General features: G+C 41.5%; 1 long non-coding RNA gene across 1 annotated transcript in view; it reads left to right on the top strand.

The window, feature by feature from the left end:
• The window catches only part of LOC117088097, a 338,602-nt gene that overhangs the window by 179,578 nt on the left and 143,259 nt on the right, over window positions 1-15,765 (top strand). Inside the window, exon 3 of the long non-coding RNA XR_004438999.1 lies at window positions 13,332-13,435. This is a non-coding gene — a long non-coding RNA (uncharacterized LOC117088097). The remainder of the gene's footprint in view (window positions 1-13,331; window positions 13,436-15,765) is intronic.

Raw genomic sequence — 15,765 nt, 5'->3', positions numbered from 1 at the left:
GTGCTGTGTTCCATTGTGGTTATTGTTACCTATGCCTTTTATTTTGGGCAAGTGATATTAACATCTGAGCCCTCAATTCCTGGTCTGAAATCCCTTTAAAAGTCCACATTCTTATCCCCCGACAGTCTGTTGAAAGTGTGTCATTCACGGCGTTATTTAACATGTTCTTGGGATTGTTCACAGTCCAGATGAATATGGATTTCATTGTGTTTTGAAATGCATATTTTGAGGCCTTATATCAATAAAGGCTTTTCATTTTCTTAAATGAGTTTTTCATGTACAGTCCATATTTTTCATGATCTTGGGGATAAAATTTGTTGACAAGAGAACTGTGTGCTTTTTATTTCTGCCTTGCCTCAAACTTAACCGACAGATTAGCCAATAAAATTTAGATTTGAACTTTGGCGATGGGCTTGACTAAGATCTGGCCTGTGAGGCCTGGGCAGACACTCAGAGAACTGATTTTGAAGAAACACCAGTGTCAAAAAGATGGAGAATGGTGGAAAAATCCTCAGGAAGGCAAACAATCTGAGTTCTGAATTTGAGAATGGTTTGGAGGAAGAAGGCTGTAATTCTAATTAAACACATTCTCAGATGCATCTGAACTCTCCACACGCAATGATGGACAGCTACCCAATTAATTCATTATGCAACACATTTATTGAGCTGCTACTATGTCCCAGGCATGTGCTGAGTGCCAAGCTCCCAGTGATGGAGAAGCAGAAAAGGTTCTTACCTTCCTAGAGCCTAACATTTGGAGGGTCAGATAACAAACACATCAACACACACAAGTAATCATTTGTAACCCCTCATTACAAACTGGGATGAGATCATTGAAGGAAAAGTTCAGAAGAATCAGTAGAAATTAACAACACGGGTGAAGAACTGCAACTTATCTTGGTGGTGAGGACATCCAGGAGGCAAGCTCAAAGTCCCACCAGGCCACATTGTCCCTTTCCCTTCCCCTAGCAGCCCTTCATGTCACTCTTCCACCAGCAGTTCCTTCCTATCCTTCTGTTACTCATTTTCTTCTCCTAAGCCAGTGGTTTCCCAGCCTCTTTTTTCTTTCTTTTCTTTTCTTTCTTTTCTTTTCTTTTTGAGACAGAGTCTGGCTCTCTCACCCAGGTTGGAGTGCAGTGGTGTGCTCTTGGCTCACTGCAACCTCCGCCTCACAGGTTCAAGTGATTCTTTTGCCTCAGCCTCCTGAGTAGTTGGGATTACGGGCACGCACCACCACGCCTGGCTAATTTTTATGATTTTAGTAGAGACGGGGTTTCACCATGTTGGTCAGGCTGTTCTTGATCTCCTGACCTCGTGATCCACACACTTCGGTCTGCAGAAGTGCTGGGATTACAGGCGTGAACCACTGTGCTCAGCCTCCCAGCCTCTTTAATATCCAGGGGAGTTGCTGAGATACCCCCATTTTCCCCACCAAATAACTCCCTAGAGCCATCTGGCTCCAGTACCAGCTTCTGCATCCCCTCTGTCTTTATTTCCTGTCATTGTTCTGGGCCCAGCCACACTGAACCACAGTCATTGGCTCACCTGTCCATCTCCTGTACCTGCCTGGAAGCCCCTTGAGGGCATCATTTCTACCTTCTCAGCATGTAGCACAGGGCCATTGCTTATGAAAAACTAAGTGATAATAGCTAGGATGTATAGGTGTATACTACGTGCTGACAGTGTTCGGATACTTTTGCAACTCATTAAATCCCCCCAAATTCTCCAGGAGTTGGTGTTATCACCCCTACTGTATGGAGCAGAAAACTGAGAACAAAGAGAATAAGTGATGCAAATGTGTAACTGGAAGTGGCGGAATCAGGCAGCCTAATCCCAGACTCCAGACCGTCAACCACCATGCCCTCAATGAACGAATGAATGAACGAGTGAATGAATAATTTTTTATGTTATCTTATCCCATTTTATTTTTAAATATTAACAGGTATTATGATGGGAAAGCCCTGAAAATGATGAAAAGCTTTGCACTCTACTCATTCAAACCCTGTTTTTCGCGCATCCTTGGTTTTTGAAGATTTCATTACAAATTCCTGGAGATGGTCGCAGGGCAAGTTTTTGCAGGTGGGAATTCCTAGTAAATAATCCCTCCCTTTCTACTTCTTCCAGCCCCCGTGCAACTGTTCTCATCAGGGATATTGTTAAATTGCTGGTATCCACAGTTGGTTCTACCACGAGATTGGAAAGATACGGGAACTAGTCATAGTTTACCAAAGCCAACGCAGAGAGGCGTCTCTGTGAGCCTTTCCTGCAGTCCTGAAGTGCCCAAAATAGCCTTCTCTTTCCCCTCGTGCCATGTAAATAAGATAAAATTATCTCTTACTCAATACCTGCTGCATGCCGGGTACTGCACAGGTGACATCCCTTACCTCAAGGCGCACCTTCCCCAGAAGAGTGGATGCTCCACCCCTGGACAGCTCCTCACCTGTCGGTGTTCGCGCTTGGCTCCTATTACGATCATGTGGAGAACCTGGCGCTCAGAAGGAGTCCCAGGTACTGTTCTGTTCTGAAGACCCTGGGCCTCTGTTCTTTAGTAGCTCCCCAGGTGGTTCTGCCACACATTTAAGTTTGAGCCCTTCTGCACTTCATAGTTTAGGGCACATCAGCATCACCTGGTGGAGCCTTGAAGTGCTGCGCATCTGGTGTCCAGGTGATCCGTGTTCAGCATCACCATATCTGCTGATTGCCCTGGTCATAGGAAGACGGTAAGCTGGCCACTCGTCCTTCCCTCCCAGATCTTTAGGAGGCTGTGGGAAGCCTTGGAGGCACCCAAAATCCAGGGAACAAAAGCCTGGGATAGAGGCTTTTGTGCAGGTAAGAGGCCTTTGCTTTTCATTTTGATTATAGTGTGTTTTTGTTAGCTGGGTGGCTTGGGGTTGGATTTGTTGTTTGAAACCCAGATTAATGTAGCTCACCAAGACCTTTAAAACTCAACTTAAGGTATCTTATCTGTGCCTGTTATTGTGGGGTTGGAGATAGGGTGACTGAAGACTGTTTCAGTGTTATATTTTCCTAAGCTTATTCACATCCAGTCTCTCCTCTGATTCTAAGTTCAGCAAGATTGGAGCGGCCCTTTTCACAAAAGAGGAGATTGAGGCACAAGAGAGATGAGGTGAAGTGGCCTGCTCAGGGACGCAAGGTTATGTGAGTTATGTGGCTGGGGCGATAGTCAATGATGTCTGATTTCCAGATGGTCTGAAATAGAGTAGCAGCTGTGGCTTGGGCAAAATCTCCTAAACCTCACAAGGCACTCACAGACTGCCTGCCGCTTCTACAACAAACCACAGCGACACTAGTTAGACTTAGGGTTCTGGTGATAAATTGGCATTAATGAAATCTCAATATCTACCCATAAAGAGAAAAACAAAAAATCTATAATGGGCCCTGATGGGCCATTAGATCTTAATAGGAATAATACAAATTCCTGGCAGAGCACATTACTGAACTAAGTGAGCCTGGCCCAGCTCATCCTGATCTGTAGCATCTCGATATTCTTACTATACCTGTAGATGTTGGATTAAGGTAACAGTAACAAAGATCGGGGAGGCAAGATTATAAGTTAATAATACAGCACTTAAGGACTGAAGGAATGAACTTGGACAAATTATTGAAACACTCTGAGCCTCTGTTTCTAATCTGAAAAATGGAAACAACCATTCTCTTGTCAGCTTGCTGGAAAGAGGTCGTGATATCTCACTGTTTTCACTTGCATTCCCCTGGTTTCTGGGTGGATTGGATACCTGTTAAATGTAGACGGATATCTGTAGTTCTTTTGTACACTGCCTATTTATCTGTTAGTCCAGTCTTTTGAGTTGTTGGCCTATGTTTTATTTATTTTATTTATTTATTGAGATGGAGTCTTGCTCTGTCGTCCAGGCTGGAGTGCAATGGCGCAATCTCGGCTCATTGCAACCTCCGCTTCCCAGGTTCAAGTGATTCACCTGCCTCAGGCCCCACGGAGTAGCTGGGATTACAGATGTGCGCCACCATGCCTGGCTAATTTTTGTATTTTTAGTAGAAATGGGGTTTCACCATGTTGCCCAGGCTAGTCTCAAAATCCTGACCTCAAGTGATATGCCTGCCTCAGCCTTCCATGAGCCACTGCACCTGGTCTGACCTATGTTTTAACAATATCACTCTTTTTGTGACCGATATATATTTATTGTCTTCCTATCACTTTTATTTAGACAATTACATTGAGGTATAATTACCATAAAATTCAACCATTTTAAATACACAATTCAGGGATTTTTTGGGGTAAATTTATAGAGTTGTGCATCCATTGTCACAATACAGTTCTGGACCTTTTCCACCAACCCAGACATTTCCCTTGTGCCCATTTTCAGTTTATCCGTGCTCCCACCCCTAGCCCTAGGCAGCCACTGATCTGTTTCTGTCTCTATCAGTTTGCCTTCTTTGGGCATTTCATATGAAATAGAATCAGACAATATGTAATCTTTTCTGTCTGGCTTCTTCCACTTAGCATCATGGTTCTTAGGTTCATCTATGTTGTAGCATTATTTAATATCAGGACTGCAGTTCTTTTTACTGTTGAATAGTATTCCAGTGTTGGGATATACCACATTGTGTTCTCGCCAGTCCTCGCTGTGTACGTGCGCAGATTTCAGCCAGGAATACACTGCTCCCAAAACATGATCGTAACCTCAGGCAGGTAGAACAAGTGGCCCTCCTTACCTCCATGATCATTATTGATGACGCCACCCGGCTTGGGCATTGCTCGTTGAACTGTGGCAGAGAAGTTGCTGGTCTATCCCCGACTAGGTAGAGTCTCTGCCAATATAACTGTTAGAGGGGCAATAATCTAGTGATGGTGGTGATGGTGGTGGCAGTGGTGTTGCTGCTGGTGACAGTGGTAGTGGTCGTGGCAGTAGTAGTGCTGCTGCTGGTAGTAATGCTGGTGGGGTGATCGTGGTGGATTGTGCAATCCTCCTCCTCTTATCTAAAGTCCAGCAGTTTCACGGGTACATATACTTCTCAGATAGCTATATACCTTTGGTGATTTCCAGAGCACTGAAATGGTTGGCTTTGTCAATTTTGTCCAGATGTAGAGTTGCTCTTGGGGAAACGATTTGTTGATCTCCTTGTTCAGCCATAGCTGGAAGGCTCATCCTGCCTCACAATCTTTGGATTGCCTTTTAACTTAGCTAGGGGTTCTATTGCCATATAATTTTGATTTTGACTTGCGTGTCAGTATCTCCGTTTTAGGTTTTATTTTTGTCTTGATCAGAAAGAGTATCTTAAGATCATTAACATATTCTCTCATACTTTCCTGTAATACTTTACAGCTTTGTGGCTTATGTTTAGAGACTCCTGAATCATGTGCAGTTCCTTCTTGGAAGGGTTGTACACATTTATAATTCCACCAAAAAAGTATACAAATTCTTTTAACCATACTTAACCAGTGTTGAAATTTGCATATATTTCCTCACTGTTAAAATAGATTGTTTCGTTATTAGTTTCTATAGTTTTATGTGTTCATGTTATTTGCCAAATACTTCTTTTCATACGCGTCTTTCTACGTGGCAGATGCTGAGCCCTCCTTTCTCATATTTGCTGCAAATATTTCACCAATATGCGGTCTATTAATTAACTATATTTTATTATAGCATTACAAAATAATTTTAGAAAAACAGGAAAATAAAAGCAAAATAAAAAATTTAAAAGTGTAGTTTTTTATTTACCTCTTAGTATTTGTGTTTTTCACAGTTGGTGTACACATTTACCCAAAAAGATCACCTGACAAATAGTGGGGTTTTTTTCCAACTATTGTATAATAAACCTATCTATCACTTAATCCCTCACATAATTTTAATGATCAAAAAGCTTTCTATTACATGGATATGTTATACTTTGCTTAATTTGCTCCCTTCAGTTGATCCTTAGGTTCTTTGCAGTGTTTTACTGTTATATATGACATTCTAAAAAACCTGTAGCTAAATTGTTATAGATAGCTGATTTTTTCCTAGCATGCTTTGCCAGAGAACATACTGATTTCTGAAGCTTTTGATACAGGTTGACAAAATAGCATCCAGAAAACTTAATACGAACTATATTCTCACTAGTTGTATGTAAGAGTAACTTTACTTCTGGGACATCAAGTCTTATCATTTTAAAAAAAGGTCTGCAAATTTGGAAGGCAAAACTGCATCTTTTCAAACAAGATAGGGTGCATTTAACGTGATATGGCTGTAGACTAAAACTGCATCCTTTCAATGTGTTTAGCATACATTCATAAATGTATGCTTTTTATAAAAATTGTGTAAATACATATGTGCATGCATATATACACTTCTACATGTGTGTATGCACATATATGCATTTTTAAGTGGCCATTTGGTTGCTAATGAGGTTGAACATTTTTTTTAGATTAAGCAGTTACATGTCTGCTTTCATGAATTGCCGCATGTCACTTTTTTTTTTTTTTTAGACAGAGCCTCGCTATGCCACCAGGCTGAGTTGCAGTGGCGCGATCTTGGCTCACTGCAGTCTCTGCCTCCCAGGTTCAAGCGATTCCCCTGCCTCAGCCACCTGAGTAGCTGGGATTACAGCAGCTCTGCCACCATGCTAGGTTAATTTTTTATATTTTAGTAGAGATGAGGTTTCACCATGTTGGTCAGGATGATCTCAATCTCCTGACCTCATGATCCCCTTGCCTTCGCCTCCGAAACTACTGGGATTACAGGCATCAGCCACCATGCCTGGCTTTTTAAATTAAGAGTATTGATTCTTTTATTATTTGCTTATGAGTTCTTTACATATTTTTAATTTACAGATAGGAGACCACAATGTTTTATAGTGTACTTTTGTGAATTTAGACTATGTCATCAATATAATTCCGTATCAATAATATAATTTCTCTATCAAGATGAAAAAAATGGCAACATTTTACTTCCTCCCATTATCCTCTCCCTAACCATGGTAGATTGATTGCGAAAACAGTGGAAAAAGTTCTCATTTCTTTCCCCTTCCTTGTGTCTGTATCCTTTGCAATGTGGCTTTGCAGCTCCTCCTGTAGGAGATGGAATCTGGTGTCTGTGGCCGTTTTGACACTTACTTTGCCAGTGGCATAAGGGGGAGTGACAGTGGCAGCGTGAGGGTTCATGTGCTTCTGCTGTCCCTCGGAAACCTGCAGACATCGTGTAAACAAGCATGGGTGACCCTGCAGGCTGCTGAGGGACATGTGGCCCTGTCACCCAATGGGCTTAGAGGATGACAAGTCAGCCACCAGACCGGTAAGTGAGGTTGTCCATGACTGCCAGGCCCAGATGAACTGCCCACCAACCACTGATGCATGAGCCAGTCTGGCCAAGGAGATCAGTTCCAGCAGCCCAGATTGACAGAGCCATTCAGGCATCCCGTGGGGTCATCAGTCAGAATACACTGTGGTCGATTTAAACCACTAAATTTTGGATTGTTATGTAGTAATGGATATATATATTATAGTTTCTATGTTATGTATTTATATATATATTTATATTTTAAGAAGGTAATGTAGTGCAGAATCTGGATTTTGTTTTTACTCTGTGTAGGACGGTGATTTTGTATGTGTTATATCTTTCCATGGTTATTTTCATATTACTGTATTTGTACTTTATCATCATGGAGAAGTTTTTAATATTCACCACCAATCATTTTATACACTGTGCTAATGTTTGAGTTCTTTGTTTTGATTTGTCTCTTGTCCATGTATTCTGCATATTGAGGGGAAAAAGTCATGACACAGTGCTATTTAAAAATGTGCCCATTGTAGTCACCACTGAGTTTCGCTTGAATTATAATTTGTACAAAGTGGAGGAGAAGTGTTTTCTGTTGGTTTGTTTTATTTCATAACTTCATGAGATAGGAACTGTTTTTATATTGGTTAAGATAATTATAACAGCTTCAGTACATTCATGGTTATGTTTGAGTAAATTAAAATTCAGTTTCCTAGAACAAAAGTACGATGAGCAAATACAAATTCTCCATTATAAAAAAGTTATTATTGTCTCAATTTTAAAATTATATAACAAACAATTCAAGTTTAAACTTAATGTAGAATCTGACATTAGAGCTTCAAATAAACAAACTAATCAGAATTCAATTTTTGAAAGATTAAAAACATACAAGAAAGAGTTTTTACTACACTGGGTAATATTTTTATCTTAGTAGGTTTAAAAGCATCTGAGTATTCCCTATCTTTTACCCTTATTTACATGATATATGCAGTATAAATAATTTATATGTAGTAATGTTTTGCCTAGGGCATTATATTCTCGTAGCTTTGTATCAATAATCAAAATCTGAGAATCTTTTAAAAGTTACCTATGAGATTATGTTTTAAATCTGATTTTAATCAAAGCAGAATTAAGAATGTAGAGATTTTGGTTTTCCGTTTTACTAATATTTTAGTAATTTTCTCCCTTAAAATATAAAATGCATGTTACAATTTATGTCACTACATATCTATCAGTGAATCATTTTCAGATGTGCCTGTCTATTTGGCTGGGTATAATATTCACAGGGTAGCCATTTTTTTCTCCTTTAAAACCCCATTAACGTGGATGTTATTCAGTTTTCTTCTGGGATATATTATTGGAAGGCCAGCATGCATTCTCTTATAGGTAATCTCAGTTTTCTGCCTAAATACTCTTAGTAGTCTTCTGTTTTTGAATTAAAAAGAAAAACAGCGATAAAAGAGGTTATGTCTAGGTATTACTTCTTGTGTTAATGTTGCCTGTCTTTTCACTTTCAGAATAAATTATTCAGCTTCATTGTAGCTCTCATTTTACTTTCGTTTATTTTGGTTTCCTGCAACACCAGTTATCCATATGTTGGAGCTGGAACTTTGCCATGTGTTTTTCCTATGAACTTCCCTCTCAACATTTGTTTTTTTTACTTGGTGTTCTAGGAAAAGCATATCAAGATTGTTGTCCACATTTTTTGGTTTTATGTCAATTTTAGTCCACCATTTTAAATGCTATTTTATTTTTAATTCACTTATGGGGTTGTGTTTTGTTTCATTTTTCCTTTCCTAGGTTGGGAACCACTATAACTTTCTTGGTTGTCTTATCTACTTGTCTTATTTGAGTTCCCCATCCTAGAAGCAGACCCAACCAAAGGCCCAGCACCTGTACAGGGGAGGACAGGCAGCCAGTAAGAGGTGAGGTATTAAGCCAACTGCTACAGTGAGCAACTCAAGCTAAATCCTGAATGGAAACTCTGGGAAGTGGTGTAAACAAAAAGTGCAAATTTTCCCATTCAAGGGTTGGGGAGTCGGGGACATTTATATCCTATACCCTGCCAATCACTGGTTAAAGGTTGTCTGCAGGGAGAACTTTACCATGACCATGGGCAAATGGAGTTCTGGCAACTTAGAGGCAGATCTACAAAAACCATGGAGATGTGTGCCCTCATAAATCAGCCTGGTGTGCCCATAAATTGTAAGAAGGGACTATGGGAATAATGTAAGTTTTGGCTACATTAGATAAAAAGAAAATCAACAAAACTGGATGCCTCCCTGAAAAAGCTATGGTAGCCAGGATAAATAGCGATTGAGGAACAGAGGTTTTGCACTATGACGCCTGGATTTAAATTCGATTTATTTCTACTACTTCTGGTGTCTGTTTAACATTTCTAAGACCTCTGTTTTCCTAAGTACAAATGAGTTATAACAGTAGGGTAGTTTTGAGAATCAAATGTGATAACGCTTGGTATCCATTAAGGGCTCTCATACATAAGCTTTTAAAAAATACTCAGCTATGAATTTACCTTCGAGTGCCTAACTGGTCATATCCTTTAATTTTAGGATGTAGTGGCTTTTGTAATGTTCTAAATAATGTGGTGTGCTTTTGTATCCTGTCTCACTTCGAGTCAATTTGAAGAGCTGTCTAGCTGGCAGATCCCTAAAAAAGAAAAAGTATCTGAAACAACAAGATCTTGCACTTGTTTTGTATCCTGGTATTTAAAAGTGCTTGTCTGTTGACTATAAATCTTTTTATATCCCTAAGTAACCCCATGAGCTTCCATAGACAAAATTATGCTCAGAGAGGTTAAGCAGTTTACCCGGGATCACACAGGAGGAAGTAACAGCGTTGGAACTAGGGCCCAGGTCCCTCCGACTACTGCATCAGTGCTTTACCACAGTCTCATGCTCCCTTCATGTTTTAGACAGAATTATGGCCCCACAGGTGTTCATGTCCTAATTCCCTGAACCAGTGAATATGTTATCTTATATGGCAAAAGGGACTTGGCAGATGGGATCAAGGATCTTGAGATAGGGACATTATCCTGGATTATCTGAGATGCAATCATGAGGGTCTTTTTAAGAGGGAGGCAGGAAGGTCAGAGTCAGCAAAGGAGCTGTGTGGCCGGGCATATTGGTCATGCCTGTAATCCCAGCACTTTGGGAGACTGAGGCAGGCAGATCACTTGAGGTCAGGAGTTCGAGACCACCCTGACCAATATGGTGAAACTCTGTCTCTACTAAAAAGCACAAAAATTAGCCAGGTGTGGTGGCGCATGTCTGTAATCCCAGCTGCTCGGGAGGCCGAGGCAGGAAAATCACTTGAATCTGGGAGGCAGGCAGAGGTTGCACTGAACCAAGATCATGCCACTGCACTCCAGCCTGGGCCGCAGAGCAAGACTGTTTAAAAAAAAAAAAAAAAAAGTTGGGCAGTGGAAGCAGCTGTGCATGAGAGAGATGGGAGAGAGAAAGATTTGAAGATGCTATGCTGTGCTACTGGCTTTGAAGTGGAGGCAGGTGGGGCACGAGTCAATGAATGTGCATGACCTTCTAGGAGTTGGAAAAGATAACAAATTCTACCCTAGGGCTTTTAGAAGGAATGCAGTCCTTCTTTTATCCCCGTAAGACCCATTTCAGACTTTGACCTCCAGAACTGTAAGATAACAAATGTATGTTTTTTTAAATCATGAAGTTTGTGGCACTTTGCTTGCTACATCAGCCATAGGAAACTGACACACTTTGTAATGGTTAAGATTTACACACCTATATGTTGCTTTAGGCATGTAAAAATTGTTAATCCATTTTTTTATACAAGGAACAGTGCTTAGAAGGACATGCAGAGATGAAGAAAGGTTGTTCTGAGGATCTCAGAGTCTACGTGCAAAACTTCAAATAAGTAGGAGGCTTCGTCTGTGGGTTAAAATAGAGGCCAGCTTCGGGTTCTCCCAGTATGCAGAGGGAGAATTCAGACAAGTTTTCCTGATCAAGGTGCAATTGGAGCAGGGTCTTTCAGTATGACTATTCCCTAGGAAGAGATGTGCGAAGATTACCCTGGGCCAAGGGAACCACATATGCAATGGCATCAGAGAAGTATCTGGAGGGTCAGGGAGTGAAGGGAGCAGCCTTACATGTGGGGAATGATGGGAGCAATGACAGCTGTGGCTTGGCATGTGGTTTTCCTTAATGCCCCCAATGTCTCCCAACAATGGCTGCCTCTCTGACTGCTCAGCATGGCACCATAGACTTGCCTCGGGCGTTCCAGGATCTGGGTCCTCTCAGCAGGGAAAGGGACTCAGGTTAGCATCTGCCCAGAGTTTGGCTGGCTCCAGGGGTGCCATCAATCTGCTGATTCTGAAGCACCAAGCGTCAATAAAAATAATCAAAGGAAACTAGCAGCCCATAAACAATATTAACTCCAGGACTGGTAGACGGGGGGTAGAGAATATTGGAGCAACACACATTTGAATACTTGGACAATGCCCCAGTGCAAAATGTGCTTTCTGTATAAGGAACAGATGCTGATCAAACCATCAAGACAGTAAATGGTTTAATTTCATATTTTGAGAAGAAGACCAGGTTCTTTCCCCCTTTCCATGCATCTCATCATTGGAGACGTGTCTTCTCTCTAGAGTTTTAGATCCTGGGCCTTTTAAAGTTTTGAGGTGAACTCTGGACCTCACATTTGGTCTGAGTTTGGTCATCCTCTTACCCTCAATTCTGTGACTCTTTGACACAAAAACTGTTTCCCTTCTACCCGGTCCATGGCAATACAAGTCAAATAGTATACCCTTTGAGCTCTAGCTCATGTATAAGATCTGAACTGATTTGTTTTCAACTGTATTATGGAACAAGGTACCATCAATATTACGAAAACTATGGTAACAATGATTCAGGCACTGATGTAGCATGCTTGGTGCATAGCGTTCCTGACCTGGTTTAATTAATCAGGTTAACTAGTGGTGGCTTCCAACTCTCCCCTTCATCTTGTGCTGCGTGGACAGGGCCTAACATCGGAAGTCCAGGTAAACTGGAAGATCTAGGCTTATCTGTTCCCTGGTGTTATAGTGAATTACCTCACTTCATTGTTTATATTTTATATAGATAGCATGCCCTATGTGCCAGGCATTCTTGTAAGCACTTAAGGATATTAACTCATTTAATCTTTATAACAACCTAACATGGCAGGTATTATTATCCCAGTTTTAGTGATGAAAAAACCGAGGTGCAGAGAGGTTAATAAATCCCCTAAGGCTCCATAGCTCCTACATGGCAGAGGTAGGATTCAAACACACAGGGTTTGACTCTGCGCCAAGGCTGTCCCTTTGGGACTGAGAAGATGTGGTCATTCTGTGGCATCTTCACCTGCTCCCCTCTGCAGTGGGTTGGATTGGAAGCCACACCTCTCATACCCCAGGGTTTTGTGGCTGCCCTGAAGCCGACTGCAGCCCTGTGCCAGCCTGGCCCCCTGCTCTCTCAGAGAGTTGGATTCTGTTTGCTTGCCTGGTCTTGGCCTTCGCAGCATTGTGAGGCCAGGAGGGAGGAGGGGAAAATGGCTCTCCCCACCCTGTTCCTCTTGACTTGCCAATAGCCACTAGGCCCTGAGCCAGCCACCCTGTGGGAAGATCTCCAACTCCCTGGGCCTGCTGCCACTGCAGATGTGTCCTGCCCCCAGCAGCAGAACCAGGCCGTTTCTTGGAAACTGACCAGGGGGTACCAATGGAGAAAAAGATTAAACCTCCTTCTCTGTCTACCCTGATGGTCACCTACACCCCACCACAACCCCAGAGTGTAGGGCAGTTGTGCCCATGTTCTTCTAATGGCTTCTCTGAAGTCCTATCATAATCTTTGGGGCCTAAAGAATGTGTTGATCTCTTGGAGTTTGGCAGGTAGGAGACATTCTCTAATATTCTAGATGAGGTCCCTGCAATGCCCATCTGCAGGATGGGCCTCCCCACCTGTGCCTTGGAAAAGGCAGGTCCCGGTTTCTCTGATTGAATCCATGCCCCATGCATAGGGATTTGGTTTTTTGAACTTAGGATGGCACTTGGACAATTCTCTTTTGTTGTTCATTCAGTCAACAGACACAGATGGACAGACCCTGGGTAAAGCACAGGACATCCAGAGACCAACAAACCGCAGTACCTGCCTCATCCAGCTACAGTGTCCCGAGGAAAGCAGGTAAACACACACTTATATGGAGAAATGAGAAAAGCTTTGATAGTAGGGAATAAAATGAGACAGACAGGGTAGACTACTCCTAGGTGGACAAGAAGGTGTTTAAAGAGCTGACATTTGTGTTAGGTCCTCAGAAATGGGCAGGGGTTAACTGAGCACAGAAAAGGAGGAGCCTTTGTTAAGGTGCCGGGAACTACGTATGCAAATGTATGAACAGGAAAGAAAACATTTCTGATGCCCAGTGCGACAATTGAGACTTGTCATGTCATATGAATACTCTAGATCGAGGAAGTAATGTCTGGTGCCACAGCAGCCACCTTGTGATGGTGAGGCTATTCAGCTAGTATTTGAGTCAACACCTTTGGGCTGTTTGGTGGAATATTACGTATCCTTAGGATTTAAGCCATGCTTTTGTTTTAGTTACTTTCAGATCAAAAGATACTGATACAGCTATGATAAGAAATACAGTGTTTACAAGCAAAGAAAGGCATAAAATGTTGTTTTATGCAGTTTATTGTCTGTAGACATGGCTCTATCCGTAATGGGTAGATGTGTGTGTGCACGTGCACGAATTTGCCTGTGTGAATTTTTACAACATTACACATTCCAGTTGTGTCCCATCTTACTAGTCTAAATAAATACCAGTCAAAGTGGAGGGATAGATGCAGGTACCTCTTCATTGCCATACCACCTCCCCGAACACAAACCTCGTGAACAGTTACCTCCAGAACAAACCACACTCACCCACTTGGAGGATGCCAACTCTCTTCATACCTGCTGCACGGCTTTGGAAAAAATTTTAAAGTTCATCCTTATTTATGAAGTTAATACCTATAATGAAAAGGTTTCTCTTTGATGTGGGAGTGCTTTTGAAGCCTTGGTGACCTATATTGCCAATGTACTCTGTGTACGATGTGAGGCAGGGACCGGCTGGGGAATTACCCATGTTGAATGAAGACTAAAATTAGAATTTGACTGAAATCCACAGAAATGGCTCGACAGCAAGTTCGAGATGCCCCTGGGGAGCTGTGGGCAGCTCAAATTTATCCACAGGTGTTTTTGAAAATGTTTTTTTTTTTTTTTTTCCCGAATCAGCAAAGTTGGCTCTTTTGAGCCTAGAATGCTGCTTGCACTCAAAGGCCTCTCTCCCCTCCCCCCACCCCAGCCCCCTGACACTGATGCTTTGAGGACAGCTAGGCACCTCTGCAGGCCTTTGTCATGTTGGTCATGCCTGGATGAGCATAGCACATGAAGCCTGGTGATGTTCTGTTTTCCCTGTTGCCAGTGACCACACTCCTCACAGGAAGTTCTAAGAAAAATCATAGCATCAGGAGTGTTTATGCTATTGACTGAACAAAGGCCCTAGATAGATATCTTCTTTTTCAGTGGTCCCTGCAAAAAGGGACTCGGTTGAATTTTGGTAGTCTAAAAGCCCAACAGAAATTTGACATTTTACTGACCAATTTGGAAAGAGAGGCCTGAGTGTATTATAAGCTTAATTTAGGGATCATTTCTCTAAACCCAGGAACCATAAAGACAAATAACTTAAAAGACGGTAGTGAGGGACAGTATGGAGGTCCAGCTTCAGCCCAGTTATCTCATCTCACAGTGGCCCAAGGAAGGGAAGCAGCCCGGAATCAGGGCAGAGCCCAATTTAGAAGGTAAATCTCTCGATTCCTAGGCCAGTGTGTTTTCTGCTAGGGCCTCTCAGCCACTGTATGCATGACTGCTGTATTAGTTGCACTTGAATTATCGAGGAGTATATTTATATACTTGTATAATTGCAAAACTTTTAAGTTATAAAAGTATTTATAAAAATGCTTGTTTTTCACAAAAAAAGAAAAACTATATGTAAAAATGTAAATAATCACTTTCAGTCCATCTCCACTTCCTGCCCACTAGGAAACTGATGTTAACATTTTGATATATGGTATTCTATAGCTTTTTATATTCTTATATAACCATAGAAATATATACACATATAGACTAGAGGCACATCTACCTATTTTTAATAAACCATTATACTTTTTCTCCAGCATTTTCCTTTATCATGTAATAGTACATCAAAAGTATCTTTCTGTATGTGTATACATCATCTAATTCTTAATAGTGTCATAATTTTCTATAATATAGATTTATCAAAATGTGCTCATCATTTCTTATCAGTCCACTTACTCCCTTTTTCAAAATATAACTTCATGCAACATTTCTCAGGGCCACTACTGCCCTGGTCTAGTGTTTCTCAAACTTGAGGATTATAAAAACTACCTGAAGATCAGATTTCTGGGCTCCTCCTAGGAATTCTGATGCAGTAGGTTTAGGTAGAGCCTGGG

The sequence above is a fragment of the Trachypithecus francoisi genome, unplaced genomic scaffold (genome assembly GCF_009764315.1).
Source record: "Trachypithecus francoisi isolate TF-2019V2 unplaced genomic scaffold, Tfra_2.0 Lachesis_group10, whole genome shotgun sequence".
NCBI lineage: Eukaryota > Metazoa > Chordata > Mammalia > Primates > Cercopithecidae > Trachypithecus > Trachypithecus francoisi.
This window is presented reverse-complemented; position numbering and strand designations above follow the sequence as displayed.